Source organism: Ostrea edulis, chromosome 7 (assembly GCF_947568905.1).
Source record: "Ostrea edulis chromosome 7, xbOstEdul1.1, whole genome shotgun sequence".
Lineage (NCBI taxonomy): Eukaryota > Metazoa > Mollusca > Bivalvia > Ostreida > Ostreidae > Ostrea > Ostrea edulis.
Genome location: NC_079170.1, coordinates 64,057,080 through 64,065,445, shown reverse-complemented (window position 1 = coordinate 64,065,445; position 8,366 = coordinate 64,057,080).

Sequence of the window (8,366 nt, the reverse complement as noted above, 5' to 3'; positions counted from 1 at the left end):
CACAAAAATGATTAAATTCAAATGCGTTATTTCTTTGAATGACGATCCCCCAGATGTTCGAACTTTTAAAATTTTCATTAAAAGTGTCTTATATCCCTTATTTGAACCCTAGTATATTTATTTGCAGCAGAGGCAATGTTAAGGTAGAGTCGTTTATAAGTTTGAATTGAAATGATTATCCCGTTTTAAGGCTTAAAAATATCTGTCCTCGTCAGACAAAATATTGAGGCTTTGACAGATCCATGGTTACTCTCTTTAATGTAATTGGTTTATCAGTGCCAACATGAAGGTTCAGTATGACGATATTAAGCCATTCTGATTATTGTATCAAAATTGAGATCCTTTGGTCCGCTCAAGAAAAAAACAAAACAAATGGCATTAGTTTTTCAATACATGTATGTCCAAAATCAGAAGAGAGAACCAATCAGTAATCAATTGATATCATAGAATCATGTATCCATTTTGTATAAATACTTCTCAATTACAAAACAAGAGGTACTGTGAGCAATGCTCACTACGAATACCCCCTGCTTACCCCAATCTCCCAAAGGGTGTTTGTAATAGGTATAAACTACCTCTTTTCTGAGTGTAAAAAACAAATGGCATGACAAACCGAACCATATTGCTACTTCGATGTCCAGTGCGCGTGACCTTTGACCTTTTGATCCCAAAATCGATAGGGAACATCTTCATCCCATGGGTAGTCCATATGTATGATATGGTGACTGTAGGTGGAAAGGATAACGCTTTAGAGTCCTGAAACCATATTGCTACTTCGATGTCCAGTGCGCTTGACCTTTGACCTTTTGATCCCAAAATCGATAGGGAACATCTTCATCCCATGGGTAGTCCATATGTATGATATGGTGACTGTAGGTGGAAAGGATAACGCTTTAGAGCCCGGAAACCATATTGCTACTTCGATGTCCAGTGCGCTTGACCTTTGACCTTTTGACCCCAAAATCGATAGGGAACATTTTCATCCCATGGGTAGTCCATATTTATGATATGGTGATGGTAGGTGGAAAGGATAATGCTTTAGAGCCCGGAAACCATTACGTCTACAGACGGACGGACGGACGGACGGACAGACAGACGGACAACCCGATTCCAGTATACCCCCCCCCACAACTTGTTGCGGGGGATATAATAATTAATTACCCGTTGCCCCACAGCCGTATCTGGTTCGTCGTCCTAGAGGATACTCTATCAAAGCAATTCCAAATCAATTCATTAAATCTAAGACAATTTCTTTCACGATCTTCATCTCTCTCACTGCAAAAAGGCTTATTGTTTCGTACTTGTTATTATTGACTGATGCATATCAATGCATTGATTTTTTTATGACAATTTACACAATAATCCCGATGATAACTTTACCAAAATTTTCTCCTATATTTTGATTGTCTTCAAGTCTCTCATTTTAATGAGCAATATTTACATTCACTGAAACTTTCCTCTTATATTTTGTTTTAAACTGACGTTGCTTTCACCATACAAAATGAATGCATGTTCGTTGCAAACTAGTTTGATCCGGTTTTAGTACCACCTGTCCGCGTAATCATTACCAAATATGGAGCTTTGTCAAGATCGATACATGGAAATGAACAACATTAAATACTGGCAATACCTAGCATATGAATAAATTTATTCACATATCAAGTAAATTTATATTTGCTCGGTCTTCCAATAAAATTCAGGACAGAAGTAAATTGTTACGGAAACCATACTTGAATTTGCAAATTTCACCATATGTATAGGGTAAAAGTATGCGAAATTGTAACAGCGTACATAAGTACATACCTGTAGTATAAACACATCCATTTACATGGTTGCAGTTGGCAGATGAACATGAGCAATTACTTAAGCAAAGGAATCCAAAGACAGGATAGTTGCATGGCGATGAACAATTGTCTCCAAAATATCCAGATGGACACACTAAAACATGCATGATGCATGTACGTAGCATATTTGTAGAGAGAGGGGAGAGAGCAAGAGACACTTAGAGAGAGAAATCTCTGAATTGTGCAACACTCCGAATTTTTCTATCCATTGTTTGCTATTGCACCTTATTTATCCTTTTGCATTAACATTGGTGGATACACACAAAATAAAGGGAGAGAAAAATATCTGCATCCTATAACGAAAGTCGGAATAGAACAATTCTTCAGCTTTTCACTGAATGTCAGAATATTGGATAGCTTCAAGTTGAGCATGCATGTGGTTTAGCAATAAAACAGCCAGTGTAAATCATTTCATATTTCAAAATAGACTTCAGTATCTAAAATCCTTCTTCCATCTTCCAATATTAAAATTCTCGTTACTGTGTTATCATTTATATCAAAAAATAAAAATTACCTTCACAGGTGTGACCAACTTTGATGTAGTTTGTGCAGCATTTTTCAGATCCATTTTCATCCCTTCAAAATTAAAGACAATGTCCAAAATGTTTCATTTATAATCAGAATACAATTATATAGTATAAAGGTATGAATACATAACGATGACCTACCCTGTGGAGCAGGCGTTGTAAGCAGATAGCTTTAATGCAATGATCACAATCGCAAATAAAATTCCAGTTTGCTGAAAATGCATTACGAATGGACAACGTAGTACATTGTTCGTGAAAGCAATTGGAACTGTATCACGCATGCAGTAAAAACAAGCTATATATGTATTGACTTGATTTTATAATTTGTATGTACTCACTTCCGTGTTAATTAATTAGTTTAAAAGTATAATAAGTTGTGGCAAACAAGTGAGGCAGTAAAGGGTAACAAACATATATAAGAGAAATCGATCAATCAATAACATGTACCTTTATCTTTACATTTCTATAGTCCTTATTTTTAAGTCGGAAATACTAATAACAGTGAAATCCATCTACGTGTATCAATCATTACTATTTACAGCTATTTACCTACTTGCGCGGATGTTGGCGCCAGCGGGTCATATTGTGGGAGGAAACCGGAGTACCTGAAGGAAACCCTCGTGTCCGAGCGGGCGACCATCATGCATGTACTCATACAACCACTGCCGATTACTGGGATCAAACGAGGGTCACAGAGGTGAGAAGCGAGTGCATTACGCTATCCATGTACCTTTTTTATGTAAATGTAATGTTAATTACACCTCTGTTTTGTTGTTTCAATTATGTCAGTAAGATCTAAAACAATCAGATCACATTTGATTTAGTTACAGGTGACTCGGATTAACATGCTATTGCATATTGACTTAGCACAGTTCGAAAAATTATCTAAACATAAACTTATTATATCTACTTTACCAACATCCAAACATACGTTTAATAGATCTTTCTTGTTTTGAACATATCATTTTGATCAAATCACAAGGATTGGAAACAAGTTCTAACAACTTACTAGTCCCTCTCCTAAAAATATTACAAAACGCCATGCGAGATATATAATAATTAATAGATAGAATGTACAATAATTAGATGATTCTTCAAGTTTCATCTATAAATTTGTGAAAAGATGAAAAATATTTATTATAAGCAGTACTACTATCACACATTTAACATATCTACTACACGTGTGGAATTCTCCAAACATACATTTAATGATACATGTATGTACTACTTAATGTACAACTATTTCAAATAAAACATACACTAAATAATATATATACTATATTTCCTTTGAAGATTGTTAAATATGTATTGATATATAAAAATATTCAGTGTATGTATGTATCCTTCTGACTGCTACTATACATAAACCAACAAAATACGAGTTGATATATCTTTATACAATCTCCGAGAATTATCTGATGTTATGACGTTACAACAAGAAAGTCGTTGTTAGATTGATTGATCGATAGGATATTGATCAATATATCCAAAAAAGTATTTTTGAGCAGGACGCTCAAAAAGTCTCACTTATATGGAGACGTCACCATTGGCGATGAAGGGCTGCAAAATTGAGGCCTATGCTCGGTGCTAACGACCTTTGAGCAGGGAGGGATCTTTATCACACCTGCTGTACACGGGACCTCGGTTTTTGTAGTCTCATCCGAAGGACCGTCCCATTTAGTCGCCTTTTACGACAAACAAATGGTACTGAGGACCACCCCTGGCTTTTTCAGTGGGTTGATTTGTATAGGAGGAGTAAGCATTCCTTGTTGACCGGTCACATCTATCGTGAGCCCTATATCTTGATCAGGTAAACGGGTAATCATATTTCTACCCACGCAATGGAAAAGATTGAGATCTCTACTTAGGATAAAATAAAACTTAGTTTTAGTCGTGCCACATAACGTGTAACGCCAGGCTGATTATTATCATACTACAGTCTGCTGTGTTAAATATTCGATATAAATTTATAATTGATCGTATGAAATGATAAAAATTATTTTACCAAATGGGATGAACTGTGAGCATTAAACATTAATGACTCATTAGCATAACGCAGTTTTCTAATATGGTGTCTTCAAAATCATATATAGATACGAATATAATAGAAAAAACTAAGAATGTATCGTTCTTACCATATTATCAGTCCATCATACCATTTATATCCACAAATTTTGCTAAGTGCAACCCATGTCAAAACTGACGATTCGCAGCTAATTTTTTGCTGGATCTCATATATCATAAAATAAGGGAAACAACATTATATGAGTGAAAATGTCATTTAATCAAATAAATGACGTAAAAAGACAACATATAAAACAAAATCTAAAAATAATAATTGGCTGAGATATACGGGCAAGCAAACAAGAGATATAATGACTAGTCATACATAATATATCCCAGACAATACAATTTCAAGAAAACTAACTACATCAACTAAAAATAAATCTTACCAATCATAATTATAAAAATTATAGCAAAACAGGTGCACTGGCTCACAGTGTTCATGTCTTCTAATACTTAGATGACATCATTTGTTTTACCATTTCTGTATATACATGTAAAACTTATACGGTACCAATTTTGATGCACCAGATGCCCATTTCGACAAATAATGTCTCTTCAGTGATGCTCAACCGAAATCTTTGAAATCTGAAATAACTATGAAGTTTTAGAGCTAAATATAGCCAAAAACAGCGTGCCAAAAAAGTGGAGCCAAATTCGTCCAAGGATAAGAGCTATGCATGAGGGAGATAATCCTTAATTTTGAAATGAATTTATAAATTTTGTAACGGCAATTAAATATACATCCGTATTTAAAGCTAGTAACGAAGTACTTAGCTACTAGGCTGTAGAGACCCTCGGGGACTAACAGTCCACCAGCAGAGGCCTCGACCCAGGAGTCATAATGTAAAACTTATACGGTACCAATTTTGATGCACCAGATGCGCATTTTTCTTCGTTAATCACAAAACATTCAATTGTTAATCTCTGATTTATAGAGAGTCACATTAGAAAATGAGTCTCAATTACTCTGTAGAATTTGTCTTTTTTCTGGCAATTCTTGGGTGTCGCAGCAACACATATACTTTAATCAGCACGTATGTTTGCTTGTGGCTCTTTTGTGCACCACCGTTTTTGCTATAATCTTTATAATTGTTTGTCATTATGTCCCTCATTGAATCTAGTAAGATTTTACCTTATTTGCTTGCCTGTATATCCCAGTCAATCATTACTTTTAGATTTTGTTTTATATGTTGTCTTTTTAAGTCATTTATTTGATTAAATGACATTTTCACTCCATCATATCCGTTGTAGGATATCGTTCATACGATTCATCAATCGTTCATACGATTGATCAATCATTTATACGATATATTTCTATCGTTTCAACGATTTGATAGATTTGTATTTCTTTACATGACAACTGAAGGCATCAATCCCATGAAAACTTTACAGAATACAAAACTAAGAGTAGAACAAACAAGACCTCCTGAAAAAACACAGATGGCATCGGGTGTCTATATGTGAGCGCGCATAACGTAGAACTTATAAATGCTTTACGGGTCACATTTTGCTGGATTGATTTAAAGGAATATATTCTATAGCTTTGTTATCAAGAGAGATAGAAACCTATTGGTTTTGGGGCACTTTGCTGGCCATATTCTTTGCTTGATTGAAATCATACCTCACATGTACCTTTATATATCAAGATAGGAAAAACACCACATTGATTTTGGGGTCAAATGGTCAAGTTCAAGGTCACTACGGGAATTCTTAGAAAATGCTTATTACGAGTGCATATGTCTGGCTTTGTAGAGTTCTTATTACACCAGTATGCAACATTTTGTTATTATTCGAATCTTCGTGATAACGAACAGTGATTAATCTCATAATTCCCATTAGTAGATGTGTTAGTATTTCACAAATATGAATGTCTCATATGCACAGTTAAAAATAAAGTAATGAAAATGATAGTACATGTAAATATGATGGTGGGATACTTTATCCAAGCACATAGAAGGCTTATTTATCACACCAAGCCAAGATTACACCTATATTTGACGGTGACAATGAGTAACATGTACTATGAAACGTATACAAAAAAATATATAAATTTCTCTCTTTTAAGTATGAAAGGCAAAGATAACGAACAGTGATCAATCTCATAACTTCTACAAGCAATACAAAATAGATAGTTGGGCAAACACGGACCCCTGGATATGACAGAGGTGGGATCAGGTGCCTAGGATGAGTAAGCATCCCCTGTCGATCAATCACATCCGCCATGAGCCTTATATCTTGATCAGGTAAATGGAGTTATCCGTAGTCAAAATTGGTGTGTCAATAACGACCTAACAATCGGTATGAAACACGTCCGACAACATTTGACCCAATGATTGTTTGTATTGACATACTAGATCGTTATAACAACAATATAATTTGCGAAATGTTTATTTTAAACGCGACTGTTGGAAGCCCTGCACCATCAACTTGTTTTCTAGTAGCCTGCTTCGATTTAAAAACTGACCATACGCAGAACAAGCTCTTGCTTATCGAATCAGTTGAGATATGTAAACACCATTTGATAATGGAATATTGCTACATAAATATGGGAGGTTGGCCATGGAGAAGTTGAAATCATCCTGTTTGTCATAAAGTTGAGTTGTTAATTTGCCGTTAATATCTACTTTCAATAAGATATCTAAGTATGAAGCAGAAGTGGACGACACCGTGATGTCTTTTATTTCAACGTCACTGGGATATATTGATTCGACATATGAATGAAAATTACTATCGTTAATAGATAGTACATCTTCGATACATCTGAATATCGAATTGAAGGCCACAGCAAGAGATGTTTTTCTTCTCACATAGAAGATTTTTTTTTAAAATAAATTCTGCTTCATAGGAATATAAAAACAGGTCAGCCAACAAAGGAGCACAATTCGATCTCATTGGGAATTCCAACAGGCTGTTTGAAGACCTGATCACCAAAGATCACAAAGATATTGTTTATGAGGAACTCCATCATACTTTTTATTTCAACTTCAGAGTACCATAGGTTCTTACTGCTAAATTGTTTATCTAGACAATAGATTGTAATGGAACTTGCATGCGTAAACATGAACTACGGACACCCTGTATTGTTGATGAAGCCGTGACAAGTAGACGGCAAAAGTGTAAAACAAAGATAAATGAGTAATAACATATGGAAGCTAGGCCACATTAATTCTGTTGAAGTCATTGAGTTTATTCATGCCAATGGGGCGAAATGACCCCAATCTATGCATCCAGAATTTCTCCTTGGTTTTCTCTCCACATAATAATTGAACATATTACTCACTGGACCGATATGTCATTAGAAAGAATTAACATACCGCTTAAGGATACTGATTAGTTAACTCGTTCTTTGTTTTTGACTTGATCCAGCATAAGACTAGTCAGTTCAGTTTAGTCTTGACTCTCGATTGGAACAAACATTTCTATTGCCACATATTACACTCGATAATATTAGTATGTAGACGTTTTGCTTGTTATAAGCTTTTGTAGTTTAGTTGTAGTATTAGTTTCTTTACTTTTCTATGTAAATATTCTATCGTCCTGAAGAAGGGACAGGGCGTCCCGAAAATTTGACAATTCACTGATGATAATAGATATACGGTGATATTCCTTATCACTAGGTCACTAGGAATTCATTTAATCGTAATCTCATACGACAGAGTTTCTGTACCAACACATTTGAAAATTTTACCTCTAAAGCTTCTAACGTTGTCTACGCAATCGAGTGTAACCTTTGTGGATGGATTTTAAGTCCAGGGAAAGAAAAGGGTCACTAAATTAAACATTATTGGGACACAGGTTGTAAAATCAAATATAAGCATTTCAATTCCCCATACCATTTCATCTTGTCCAAGGGGGTCAGAAATCTAGAAAAAAAACTACCATTGTACCAAAAACCCAACGTTAACCAACCCTTTTGATAGACAACGAA